Source organism: Lathamus discolor, chromosome 2, assembly GCF_037157495.1.
Source record: "Lathamus discolor isolate bLatDis1 chromosome 2, bLatDis1.hap1, whole genome shotgun sequence".
In the NCBI taxonomy this organism is placed as follows: Eukaryota; Metazoa; Chordata; class Aves; order Psittaciformes; family Psittacidae; genus Lathamus; species Lathamus discolor.
The window spans coordinates 156,620,221-156,634,601 of record NC_088885.1 but is presented as its reverse complement, the minus strand read 5'-3'; the positions used below and the strand labels follow the sequence as shown (position 1 = coordinate 156,634,601).

At 44.8% G+C, this 14,381-nt stretch overlaps 1 protein-coding gene across 2 annotated transcripts in view; it reads left to right on the top strand.

Moving 5' to 3' along the window:
- Positions 1-14,381, top strand: part of PTK2 (protein tyrosine kinase 2) — a 202,758-nt gene that overhangs the window by 33,056 nt on the left and 155,321 nt on the right. Inside the window, exon 3 of one of the 2 annotated variants that reach the window (XM_065669025.1) lies at positions 9,755-9,781. The exons of the other annotated variant lie outside the window; for it this stretch is intronic. The gene's annotated coding sequence lies outside the window, so the exon portion shown is untranslated. The remainder of the gene's footprint in view (positions 1-9,754; positions 9,782-14,381) is intronic. 2 annotated transcript variants of the gene reach the window in all.

Below are 14,381 nucleotides of genomic sequence, written 5' to 3'. Positions count from 1 at the left end.
CTTGCCCTGTGCCTGCTCTGTTCTTTGACAAATAATTTAGGTAAGTTACCTTTACAATTTATGGTTTGGAAGGCTTTCTGATTTCCAAAAGAACCTTGCACCCACCAGAATCACACTTTGCAGCGTGTTGTGCCTCCAAGCAGTGCAGTCGTTGGGAGCGTTGTAATCTGTGTCCTTGGTAAGACATGTAAGAGCTGCTGAAACAACAGGATTACATTAAAGGAGTTATCCCTGTGCCTGTGGTGGTGAACTTATTGGAAGTTTGTCTAGCACACTGAGCATGCTGTCCTCAGTGCTTTATTATTTCTTTCATCCCAAACTCATGTCTCACTGGAGAACTGATTTCAGATTCTCTGTAGCTCTGCCTGCAACTGCCTTAAGCCATGTGCTTGTAAATGATAGAATCGTGGAATTGTAAAGCATAGGTTTGGTTTGGAAGGGGCCTTAAAGCTCATCCAGTTCCAACCCTCTGCCATGGGCAGGGACACCTCCTACTAGAGCAGGTTGCTCCAAGCCCCATCCAACCAGTCCTTGTTTGTGCTTGGCAAACGTTGTGCCTGTTTGTCCTGGGATGTTGTGCTTCACTTTGAGAACAAGCTGTAACTGCAGCAAAATTCTTTTCCATCCATGAGACTAAGGAAACACCAGTATTCCCGTTAAAAATAGGTTCAGTCTTGTTTACTGGGGTGGATTTCTATACAGAACAAGCGTCGAGCAGCTGCTGTCAAGCTGCTTTGGGTGCCTTGCCCTACTCCCATTGAGAGCAGTAAAAGGTGGTATTTTTTAGGCACTAAGTTAGCTGTTTCATGCCTACAGGTATTGACCAGTAGCAACCCTTTTTTCTTGTTATGGGTAAGCGCAGTGCAAGTGCAGAGGTGCTCATCTGCTGTTAAACTTCGGACAGACTACTTTGTGTGTTCTTTACTGGAAAGCTGTGCTTTAAATCTATCCTCCCTCCCTCTGTGCTGGCTGCATTGATCATCTCCAGCCTTCTTTCACTCATCTTGACTGTTCTGTAGCTTCAAATGAAAACCCCCTGAAAACCTGAATTGCAGCTCCTGAAAACCTGCTGTAACAATGGGACCCGTGTGTAGGCCACAGCTATGGAAACTGCATAATTTTACAGGGCTGGAAGACGAAGGGAAGTGACTTTCCCAGCTTTCTAAGGATTTGTATTAAAAAAAGAAAATCCCCCCTAAAAAAACTCCAAATGTCCCCAAAGGTGAAAAATAAGATTCTAGTACTGAGAAAAGAAAATCCCTGGTTGTTTTTTTACAGTCTTAGTCTGTTAATCTTTTTGGCAAGTTACCCTTTTAAATTTGCCTCTAAAAACCCCCAAACCCAGGGATGTTTTCTCTGGCGTCTTGGTCTGGGATGTGTAGCTCCACTTGAGTTATTTTTCAGTACTTTGCCTGAAGTAGTTTCTCCTCATTCTCTCCTATTCCTGGTTGTGTCCATGGTTTTAATTTCTGTACCTGGAAAAACTTGTATAGAATCATAGAATAGTTTGGGTTGAAAAGGACCTTAAGATCATCCAGTTCCAACCCCCTGCCATGGGCATGGACACCTCACACTGAACCATCTCACCCAAGGCTCTGTCCAACATGGCCTTGAACACCGCTAGGGATGGAGCATTCACAACTTCCTTGGGCAACTGATTCCAGTGCCTCAGCACCCTAACAGTAAAGAACTTCTTCCTTATATCCAATCTATACTTACCCTGTTTAAGTTTTAACCCGTCACCACTTGTCCTATCACTACAGTCCCTAATGAAGAGTCCCTCCCCAGCATCTCTGTAGGCCCCCTTCAGACACTGGAAGCTGCTACGAAGTATCCACGCAGATTCTCTTCTCCAGGCTGAACAGCCCCAACTTCCTCAGCCTGTCTTCATACGGGAGGTGCTCCAGTCCCCTGATCATCCTCGTGGCCCTCCTCTGGACTTGTTCCAGCAGTTCCATGTCCTTTTTATGTTGAGGACACCAGAACTGCACACAATGCTCCAGGTGAGTTCTCCCGAGAGCAGAGTAGAGGGGCAGGATCACCTCCTTCCACCTGCATACTCGTGCTGATACATCTTTGCTGGGTGTTTGGGTATAGGAGCTGTTAACATTCTGTCACCTTTTGAAAACAGCGTATGGTCACTGCCCTGGTCCTGCTGGCCACACTGTTGTTGACACAGGCCAGGATGCTGGATGAGACCACTTGGATCACTGCCTCAGTGGAAGCAGAAGGTGGTGTTTCCATGCCTGGGCTTCTATTTCCTCGGCATCCCCATTGCATCAGGGATGACAGAGTCGTGTACATCTCTGATTAGTCCTCCTCATCTTTCCTTGTCAGCCTGCTGTGAATCTGGCATCTGCATTTGCTGATGGTATTTACTTCTAGACCCTTCTCTCACAGGAACTTCTGCGTGCTCCCTGCCAGCTGTGAAGAGAGACACTCTTAACTGATTTGGTGCTGATCTCCATTAGATACTGGCAGGATTTGGTGGAGTGATGCTGCATTGATTTGCTTTATCTTCTTGTCTTGGTCACGTTCACAGTGAGCCTCATGTCCTCCTAGCTGACGGGTCCCAGGTTTTGTAGTCTGGCCCTACATGGCAGCAACTCCATCCCTTGGTCAACTCAGATGTCCTGCTTTAGACAGTCTCTACTTCATATTCCTTTTGGTGCAAGGACCAGAACTGAACACGAGATGTGGATGCTGTGTTGTTTGTACAGTAATGTGTTTAAGTGCCATGTTTTCAGGACCATTCCTAATGGTACACAATGTCTTACTGCCTTTTTTTGGTCAACCACTCCACTCTGAGCTGATGATTTCAGAGGAAGCAGTGACTCAGCCTTCCTCCTGCAGTTGGAAAAGAACAAAGTGCAAGTGTTAAGTGCTTCAGGAGGTATTGCTTGGAATGGTTTTCCTCTCAACGCATACATCACATCTGTACACTGAAGTGTATCTGCTGTCTTTTAGCAGTTTGCTTCATTTAGTGAGATCCTTCTGGATTTTTCCCACTGGTATGGCTTTCACCTACCCGTAAGAGCTTTAATATCACCTGTAGACTTGAAGATTTCACTTACTGAGATGCTGAGTAAAACCAATTACTGGGGTTAATTTAACCAATTATTACTCCAGTCTCTGTCCATGCCTCTCATCCTTGTAGTCAAAAAGTCTGTGTACTACTTGTGTAGCTATTGACAATAAATTCTTTATCCGAGTTGCTCAGATACTGCGTGTTCTGTAACTCTGTGTGTAATGAGATTGATCCCACCTGCCGTGAGCAGTGATTGAGTAATTTCTCTTGATATTCTTAACCTCATTGAATGTGTTTCATTTCATTAGATCTAAGGCAGAAGCTCTTCCCTGTGAGGGTGCTGAGGCGCTGGCACAGGGTGCCTAGAGAAGCTGTGACTGCCCCATCCCTTGAACACTTCAAGGCCAGGATGGACAAGGCTTGGAGCAGCCTGCTCTAGTGGAAGGTGTCCCTGCCTGTGGCAGGGGTTGGAACTGGATGATCTTTAAGGTCCCTTCCAACCCAAACCAGTCTGGGATTTAGTATTTTACTATTCAGTATGTGTGGTTTAAAACACTGGTGGCTGGATAGATAACTGTGGACATGCTCAGTGATGTGGTACAAATGAATTTGAAGTTTCCAGGTGCTCTCCCTTTTAGTTAAGGGCTGAGTTCAGCTCGGATGAAGGAAAAGTCATGCAGATTACCCAGAGCATCTTAATCAGAGATTCAGTATTTTGAGAATAGACTGGATTGAGAGCAGCCCTGAGGAGAAGGATTTAGGGGTGTTGGTCAATGAGAAGCTCCCCATGACCCGGCTTCAGTGTGCGCTTGAGCCCAGAACCCCCCATCTGATGAGCTGCACCCTCAGAGCATGAGGGAGGGGATCCTGCCCCTCTGCTGTGCTCTGGGGAGACCCCCCCTGCAGTCCTGATCCAGCTCTGGGGCAGCAGCACAGGAGGGACAAGGAGCTGTTGGAGTGAGTCCAGAGGAGGCCACAAGGATGCTCCAAGGGCTGGAGTAACCAGATGTATAATCTGAGACAACCACCCCCCTTCTTACTGTTCTGTGCAGCGCTTCAGTTGGTCCTTTCAATTTTCCTAGCCTTCATTTGTGTTGCTTTTGTGTTTCAATGGCAGCAGTTGCATTAAAACTAATAACTGGTTAAACAGAACTGCTCAGGTCTCCCACAGGCTGTGTGTGTCCTGAAGAGGGTCTCTCAGTGGTTCATTCCTGGCCGCTTGCTACTTAACCTTTTCAATAGACAGGAGTGAAAGCATTAAATCATCACTGCTGAAATTCACAGCTGAAGCAAAGATGAAAACAAAGGTAATGAAGGACCACAGTGCAGCATGGCTCTCCTGTGGAGCAGGGTTATAAACCAAAGATGTGTGGGTTTGGGCATTGCATTTCTTGTCATCTGGCCAAATCACCAAAAATATGCTGGCAAGTGTTGCGGATGGAGATGTCTGCCTGGCAGTTATAACTGTCCCATTCCAGCTCTCCCCACACTAACAAAGTGTGCACTTAGTGCTGGATATTCAGCTCTGCCTAAGGGAAATGCGGTAAATGCGCCAATAAGGGGAAAACTCTGCCTAAGTAAGCAAATGGTTAGGTTTAGTGCCGTTATGATTGATTGATGAATGCAGTGTTATGTACTGGTGTGTGCAAAATGGGGAAACAGCTAAAACCAGAAACAGTTTGAGCATTTAAAGACAAGTGAGGATAACCAAAGGTTTAGGGAAATGGGCCATTATAGTGGGCTGCTCATGCCTCTCATTCTACACAGCTAATATAAGAAAAGACTTCGAGTCCCTCTTTAAAATTGCCTGAAAATTCCCTTAATGGGAAGTAATATAATAAGGGGCTGTTAAGATTCAGCTCTGCAGATTGCTGAATTGGAAGTAGGTTGGGTTCAGGTTAGAGATAAGGGATGTGCTTCCAGTGAGGAAGGCAATAAAAAAATACATATCTGGAGCAGCCTAATGAGTGGTTTGTGGCATCTTTTAATCAGGTTGTCAGACTTCTCAACAGCTTTTCCTTAGTGGCTGCTGTCAGGATGAATTTATCCTTCTCCAGGGTCTTCATCTGAGAGATCAAGTGATCGTGGATAAATCCTTGAGTTTCTCAACAAATGCAATGGGCTCAAACTGAAACAGGGGAGGTTCAGGTTGGATATAAGGAAGAAGTTATTCCCTGTGAGGGTGCTGAGGCGCTGGCACAGGGTGCCCAAAGAAGTGGTGAATGCTCCATCCCTGGCAGTGTTCAAGGCCAGGTTGGACAGAGCCTTGAGTGCCATGGTCTAGTGTGAGGTGTCCCTGCCCATGGCAGAGGGGTGGAACTGAGTGATCTTAAGGTCCATTCCAACCCAAGTTGTTCTGTGACTCTATGAAACGTAGTTTTGCAAAGCAGTGTTTGTGAATCATGACTTGTTTCCTGGCTACTCTTTTAATAAAGAATAATTTTAATGAAATTGAGATACCATAAAATATCTGGAGAACATCCAGCTGCCTTTTTAGCCTGCCAGAGAGTAATAGGAAAGGAGATCTCCAGGCTCTTGAATCCAGCCTCTACGCCAGCATCCTTCAGCATCGGTTATGCAAAGCTGAATACACATATGTATTCCTGCATGATTTTGGTACTGAAAAAATTACATCTTGTGTTGAGTCTGTGCTGTTCCTCATTCAGTGGGAAGGATTGTTGTCGAATGACATGTGCTCCTCAGCTTCCTGGTGACTGTCGTCTGTGGTTCCTCATGTGCTCTGAGCCTTTACTCTTTGCTGGAGTGAGAAATCGGTCCATGAACTGAGTATCTCAGTTCATCTCCAGGGAATGCTGGTAGGGTGGAATCAGTCAGCTCCTGCTACAGGAGAACAGGATTACATTTCTTGTGGTCTGCTGCTTACCACAGCCCTGGAAAGAGACCAGTGCTGCAGAAGGGTGAGAGTCTGAGCTTCTGTGCTTGTCCAAGGAGCCATATTCTCATTTTACCTGAGGTAGGAACATGAAGCTCACAGAATAGTCCTGGTTTTGATGATTAGATGTTACTCTTGGAAAGAAGACTGGAAGTTGTGGCTTCGTTTCCAAGAAAACATTTGAGGAAACTTTGCAATGCAAAATGCGTAGTTTCATAGAAACAAATACAGTGGTGGAGAGATCCAGTACTGAAAGCATCCATCAATCATAGAGAAACCTCTTTGTGACAGGACCCGCAAAGCCTGTTTGAGGACTCCACTGCCCCAAACCCCCTCAGTGCTGATAGAGTAACTGACAGCAGCCTTTCTCTAGAGTATAGTCTTTGTTTGGGTGGTTGTTCCTCAATGAATTCATATGGGTGTTTGCTTTACTTGGCAAGGTTTCTTTGGCTGAGGAGCTTTATTTTGTAGGACCTCTGCTGTCGTTACGGCTTCTTTCCTGTCCTGTTTTTCTCATCTCTCTGTGGTACCAGAGAAACCTTGGTTGGAAAAGAGCTCATGAGGCCATCTGCTCCATCCTCTCGTGTTGTACGGCTGGAAATGTGCTTCGTGTGACAGCATTCTCATCCATTCAAGAAATGAGTTGTAGGAAGAAAGTCAGTCCAGAACTTCATCAACCAACAGGACAGCTCCCCTAAATGCTCTTAAGTCTCTCCTTATAGTGACAAACCAGATTAGGAGCCCAACTTTTGTTTTTCTCTTCAAAATTCAGTATTGAATGACCTCCTCTAGGGACCTGAGTGCTATAGTGTGCTTCAGAAAGGGGAAGGCTTTGCACAGCAAAGGCGGCAAGTTTGTAAACATGATCATCATGGAATCATAGGATAGTTAAGGTTGGAAAGGACCTTAAGATCATCCAGTTCCAACCCCCCTGCCATGGGCAGGGACACCTCACACTAAACCATGTCACACAAGGCTCTGTCCAACCTGGCCTTGAACACCACCAGGGTTGGAACATTCACAACATCCCTGGGCAACCCATTCCAGTGCCTCACCACCCTCACAGTAAAGAACTTCTTCCTTATATCCAATCTAAACTTCCCTTGTTTCAGTTTGAACCCGTTACCCCTAGTCCTGTCACTACAGTCCCTGATGAAGAGTCCCTCCCCAGCATCCCTATAGGCCCCCTTCAGATACTGGAAGGCTGCTCTGAGGTCTCCACGCAGCCTTCTCTTCTCCAGGCTGAACAGCCCCAACTTCCTCAGCCTGTCTTCATACGGGAGGTGCTCCAGTCCCCTGATCATCCTCGTGGCCTCCTCTGGACTTGTTCCAGCAGTTCCATGTCCTTTTTATGTTGAGGACACCAGAACTGCACACAATGCTCCAGGTGAGGTCTCACAAGAGCAGAGTAGAGGGGCAGGATCATCTCTTTCGACCTGCTGGTCACGCTCCTTTGGATGCAGCCCAGGATATGGTTGGCTTTCTGGGCTGCGAGCACACACTGAAGCCAGCTCATGTATCCAGTGCTGATCCTGTGGGTGCCCCATTTGGGTAGGTCTCTGTGCGGTACCGGAGTCTATTTGAATGCTGATGCCTCTGCAGGGGGAGGTGACAGCGGAAGCAGCAGCTCAAGTATTAGGGACAAACATGAGAATCTGATCAGATAGAGCATGAGCCTTAAGTTAGCAATCTGTGTGAGCCTGAGCTGCAGAGCAATCCCTGGAGGTGTTTGAAATTGCATGGCTAAGTTCCTGGAATGTAAATGAATGTTTTCTGCTTCTCTGTGTGTATATGATAACGTATTTGTCTGGTGGTGATGTTTACTGTTATTTGCTTGAGATCTGTTCTGGAAACACACTTAAGTGAGTATTAAATGCTTTGATTAAAACATTTCCGGAGCATCCAGAATTAGAAGGACTTTGTAATGTTGCTTATAATTTATTTTAGTAACTCACATTTTTTAATGTAATTTTAATTAGAAATGGAGTTCAGAGGTTGGTTTCCATTCCCGTAGAGAAATGAAAATCAAATATGGCATTTCCTACTCTGCATTTTCAGTTGCTTTCCTCGGGTGGCCACAGTTGTTTGTGGCCGATGTGACAATCCTTATGGCCTAGTGACAAGCAGGAGTGGTTTTGTGACTAGAAAAGTGCATGGAAAGAATTAAACGTCTATGAACAGACCAAAAGGTGCAACGTTTCTCCTCGTTTCACTTTCCACATGAAGTGTCATGGCTGTGTATTTTCCTGCTGGGAAAAGCTCCACTCTCTATGTGCTGAGCTGGATTCTGGGCAGGAGCTGTTGCAGGAGGAGACTCCAGGCTTTTCCTTCCTGCAGTTTATGCAGTTTCTTCCCATATGGGTGTCTCCTATCTCCAGGCTTTTCTTATTGCATAAGACGGTTTTGTTCATAAGTAGACAGCAGGATGAGCATCTTCTGAATGTGCCTGCTTACCTTTAAACGTTGTGTGTTCTACCACAATACAGCATTCACTATTTTCTGTCTTTCATAGTGTCTTACTGCTGTTTTCCTGTTATGCTTTTAAGTGTTTCAGTTTCATGTTGTGATTTCATTGTCTCCTCAAAGTACTACAGTTCCTTTTTGATACTTTTAGTACGTGTAATTCTCTTTGGTGTTCACATTTTAGCATGTTTTGCAGCCACAGACATGGATTGTAAATGAAAGCAAGCATAAGAATCTGTTTGTGATAGCAGAACTAATATTAAGCCTTCTTACTACTTCTGACAGGTAGCAAAGCAGTGACCATCTGCCCTGATAATCCCTGAATCTGTTCCAGTTTCTACACCTACGGTTAAAGTTCAGTTTACACATAGATTTTGTACCCAATATGCCACTGTTATCACTTGACATTGCTGTCTCTTTTTAACCACAAACCGTGCAGACCTTTTTCTTAGGTTCAGTTCAGTTTTCCTCAGGTTTTTGACTAGTTCCCCTTTCTCATCCCCCCACATCTGTGTTTATTTCAGCTTTTGAACCCCTTGATGTGTGTCCCCAGTCCTCATCCTCACAGACTTGGAAGAATTCTTGCTTTCTGGTTCTTCATGGGTTCTAGTTCCTGTTCTGAATGCTGGTCAGCACCTCCAAGTCCCAGTTACAGTCCTGGGTGCTGAGACGACAAGTAGATGTATGAAAAGCAGGCAGGAGGAATATAATGAGTTATAGTTTATATAATTGCCTATTTAGGAAAATTTAATGTATGTGCATTTATAGTCACATTTCTTTCTTAATATGAGCTATTTAGACTCTAAGACAGTGCTTCTTGTGAAGCTGATGGCAGCTTAAAGAGCCTTGGTTTACTGTAAAACTACTCAACAGTGTCTCATCCCTCACTGACAAAAATCCCTCTCTTTTAATATGATTTCTTGTGTTCCATACTTACCCATTTGTAAGCTTGACTGTTTTCCTCTAAAGGCTTAAGAATAAATAAAACACATAATAATGTCCTCTTCGTATGCAAGCCTAACCCTGACGCTTTCATCTCCGAACTGATGTAGGTGATAATGGTGAAATCCGTATGCAACACTTCATTTGTGCCTAGTGACCTGTATTCTGCTGCAGTAATGACACTCATTGCCTACCAGTAGGATCTTTGCCCTTCAGTTAGGTAGGCAAAACCTAATCTTGTTAATGAACAGGGTGAGACAGGGAAAAACCACTGATGATTTGCATGTGGCATGCCTGAGAGCTGTTAAATTGCTTGGGATTAATAGTGTGCTTTATTAAACAAGTACAGCCTTGCACAAAAATGAGGCCAATGCGATTTCAGAGCTGTTTTCTCTTCTGTTTCTAATTGTATTCCTTTATTGTTACAGATATTTCAAGACTTCCCTTGCCAGCAGGTAAGTTCTCTTCTTTCATGTATGTCTTGATGTGGCAGCAAGCAGCTTTTAAGGGCTCGCTTGCAATATAGTCATGCTTTTATAGAATCAGAGTATTGGTTCTTCCTGGCACTGTCATGATGCTTAGTCATGTGGGGAGCTGAGGTCTAAACAAAAGCTGTTGAGGTGCGGATTTTTGTCCTATTTAAGTGTGTATTTTGACAAGGGGAGGAGGTAACTGAGATGTGTTTATGTGCAGTTGTTAAATATGTGTGGGGTATAGTTAATGCTTGCAACGGCTCAGCACAGCGTGCGATCCAGCTGTCAGAAAACCAGATTAGGAGCAGCCATAAATAGCGTTAGTGGTGAATCAGAGGGACAATGTGTAAGGAAACGTGGATAAAAGGAGTCTCCTTGGGTGGTAGCAGGGAAAGTGACTGACACGTTCACTTGGCTGTTGGTCGGAGGTGACTTGTGTCAAGAGTGGGATGGATCCCTCTGCTCTGTTGGACCCTGTGTCTCCTGTCAGTGGTGTTTAAAAGGGAAAACCCTCATAACAATGACACCAAAACCACCAAAAACCTCAACCCTACCAAACCCCCAACCCCAATGACCTGATTTTGGTCTGATTTGGTTATTAGCCAAGTATTAAGCCTTATAAATTGACTTGTGCTGGGGGCTCAACTTGTGATGTAGTGCTTGGAACAAGGATGTCTTCTTTTCCTATGGGATGGGATTTGGCTGTCTATTCCCTGTCTCTAATGTGAATTTTGTTGTAGTGCGTGACTGCAGTGCACTTTTACTCCTGGTTGAGCAAGGGAGTGGATGTTCATTATCAAGCCTTCTGCCTTTGTCCTTGGTCTGTGTTGGCAATTTTGCTTATGTATCCATTCTTTTATTTCTTCTCACTGGGATGTGCTTCGTATCTATCCACAAAATAGCTTTTCACAAGCAAGTATCTGAAGTACAATGGTACTGAGTCAACAGGAATCTGCTGCGGAGACAGTTGCTCTTTCCCATTTGAATCAAATGGCAATTGCAATTAAAAGCCTGAGAGCTGATCTGTAGTAGTCTTACCACAAGAAAAAGTCATGTCCGAAGCAGTCAGAAGGTCTCTAAATGTGGAGGAAGTTTGCTTTTAAGGAAGGCATCTTTCGAATGACTTTGGGTGCTGGGAGCAGTTGTCAGTCAGGGAAGTGCTTGTGGAGAGCATGGGGGAAATCAATGCCTGGTGTTTTGGGCAGGCTGACAGGAAGGTAAGAGTTGTTGTGGGTTTTTCAGCAGCTTCTGAAACAAGGATGTGTGGTGTGGCTTCTTCCCAGTTTCCGTTTGGAGTTGAAGAGTTTGGTACTGGGAATCTGAGCCACAAGGAGATTATTCTTGTCATTTTGGAGGGGTGTGGAAATGTCTTCGTACTTTCTCCCTGTGTCATTGAAGAACTGGGAGAAGGCAGAAATTTGCCCAGCATTTTGAAATGGGCTCTGCATCAGGGACTGTACCGATAGGACAAGGGGTGATGGGTTCCAACTGAAACAGGGGAAGTTCAGGTCAGGTACAAGGCAGAAGCTCTTCCCTGTGAGGGTGCTGAGGCGCTGGCACAGGGTGCCCAGAGAAGCTGTGGCTGCCCCATCCCTGGCAGTGTTCAAGGCCAGGTTGGACAGGGCCTGGAGCAACCTGCTCTAGTGGAAGGTGTCCCTGCCCATGGCAGGGGTTGGGTCTGGATGAGCTTTAAGGTCCCTTCCAACACAAACCATTCCATGATTCTATGATGGACTTTATGTGCCTGTTTCATCTGCCAGTAACACCAGTACAGAATTAGGAGCACATTGAATGATGGAATTAAAATGCAAAGGAAATTTGACAAGTTGGAGAAATACCCAGGATAAAAGAGTGCGTTGGATAAAGATGAGGTTCTGCAACCAGAGGGGAAGTTTTAATCATCAGAACTTCTATCTGCAATAAATAATGGCATTTTCTCATTTCAGGTTTTGAAGAACTTTGTCTTTATTCCGGGTGCCACTTTTTAGCAATGGACAATAGATGTCACTAGAAATTCTCTCCTGTCACCTGGTTTCAGTGCTCTAGATTTGCATCATAGTATTGGGGGTTTTGCAGTGCTTGAAGACTTTGCAGTAAGGAGACTACTTAAAGTGGTCTTTCTTGTGGCGTCTTGTTTGAGCTTATATTCCATGCACATTTGTTATGGTCAGTGGTATACCAGGGTCACCCAGAACACTTCCTTTTACACTTTGATTTCCTAGCAAGATCTTCTTGTGAAGAAGGATTGATGTGCTGTGGAATGCAGTAGTTAACTCCTTGATCAGGAGAGCTATCCCACACTAATCCATCACTGCTTTGCAGTCTGTGGGTAACTTGGTTTTTTACTACCTTGTGATTGAGGCCATGGAGATGAATGCAGAGAAGTTACGGAATATGAACCAGTAAGGGCTTGAAGGGCAACATTTTAAGCTATTACCATTTCAGAGATGGACAGAGAACACTGTACTTGTGTCTCTGTGTGAAGTTATCTCGGAACATAAATGTGTGCCCAATATGCCCGGATGGATTAAAGTCTAGTTTCCTTTGGTAAATGCAGTGAAACTTTCTCTTTTGGCACTGTTAGGACTAAAACCAATGCCTCCTGGATTTTGTCACTCTCTGAACTTAAGCTACAGCATCTGTGTGCTTCAGGAAGTTGGTGTTCTTATTAATCTATTACTTCTAGAAGCCATCCTTCTTCTGGACTTTAAGCGGCTGGTCACAGCCCTTTGAGCCTGACAGTGGAGACACTTTCGGGTCATCTTACTGCCCATTTATTTAGTCCAAACTTCATCAGTTTGTCTGTTAAGGTGTTGTCATGGGAACCAGTGTTGCAAGGCTTGCTAAAGTAAAGAGAAGGCGCATTTCCTCATCCACCCAGGTAGTACTTTCATCACAGAACTCCATGAGGTTGGTGAGGCATGACTTTCCCTTCAGATATCCGTGCTGATTACTTCTGGTCACCTTCTTGTCCCCATGCATTTAGAAATGGCTTCCAGGGTGATGTGCTCCATCACCCTGTTAGGAATGGAGGTACCTGTACCTTAACAGCCTGTAGTTACCCAGACCCTCCTTCCTTGTCCTTCCTGAAGACAGGAGTTCCATTTGCTTTCTTCCAGCTCTCAGGAACCTCACCCATTTTCCATGAGTCTGTGAAATGGTTTATAGATGGAGAAACTTGCCCTGGAAGCAGACTATTGGTTTTCTAGGAATATGCATAGGGATTGAGGAAAAAGGAGGAGATGGGGTAAAAGGAAAGAAGTTTTAATGTAAAGTATTCAGAGTAGGATTTAAACAGAAATTCAGGACATAAATCAGGAATATTGGGAATGATGTGGCACCCCAGTGACTGCTTTAGGCTGCTTTGATGCTCAAAGAAGTACCTGAAGTACCTGAAGGGGGCCTATAGGGATGCTGGGGAGGGACTCTTCATCAGGGACTGTAGTGACAGGACAAGGGGTAACGGGTTAAAACTGAAACAGGGGAAGTTTAGATTGGAGATAAGGAGGAAGTTCTTCACCGTAAGGGTGGTGAGGCACTGGAATGTGTTGCCCAGGGAGGTTGTGAGTGCTCCATCCCTGGCAGTGTTCAAGGCCAGGCTGGACAGAGCCTTGTGTGGGATGGTTTAGTGTGAGATGTCCCTGCCCATGGCAGGGGGGTTGGAACTGGATGATCTTGAGGTCCTTTCCAACCCTGACTGTTCTATGATTCTATGAAGTTTGATGTATTTATCGCTTAATGGGACTATGACATGGTACATGAGGAAGTGTAGGGAGCAGGAGTCAATGATGTGAAAGGTCCTTTGAGTCTTATGCCCGGTGTTCCTATAAAGGTGAAGAAGCTGGTAAAGGTGAAGAACAAACAAAAACCACAGCAGGTCCCTTCCAACTCTTGGGATTCTGTGTGATTCTGTGTGATTTCCTGGCTGTCCTCTGGCTCCCAAGGTTTTGGGGGACATACTCCTGTGAAGATTGTTCTTGTTTGCTCCTATGCAGTCATCCCAGCATATTCCAGTAGTCAAGGGGGCATCATTGTGTCGGTTAAATATATACGGTGTAAGGGTTTCTCCTTCTGTGTTCTATTTCATTGCTGTTGTAGGACAAATTGGAATTTATCTGCTTCCTTTGAAATTAATATTATGGATTATGTCTTTAGAATGGGAATTCTGCTGCTTGGAGGGATAAGGATGCTCTTCTGGGGGAAAATGTTCAACTTTTTCTTGCAAGTGACAGGAAAAGGTGTTCTCTTTTTGGGGAGGGAAACACCTGGGATAGAAGCTGTTAAGTTTTATGGGGTTTTGTCAGTATTAATAGCAGAGGAATTGCAGGAGGACTTAGAACTCTGTATTACAAGCTGTCGAAAGGTAAGTAACTTGTAATGTTTTACTTAGAAGAGGAGGCTTATTTGCTATGACAAGATGTTTAGCTGTTCTGGAGTCAAAGGAATACAGACTGGAAATGCTCATTTGTGGGTTATGTGCCATTAAATATTCTCTTTCATTCTGTTTGAAACAAAACGGGTGTCTAGGACTGCACTGACAGCTCAGATGCAAGTGAAGCAGTCTTTAAGTGACGTGAAGAGA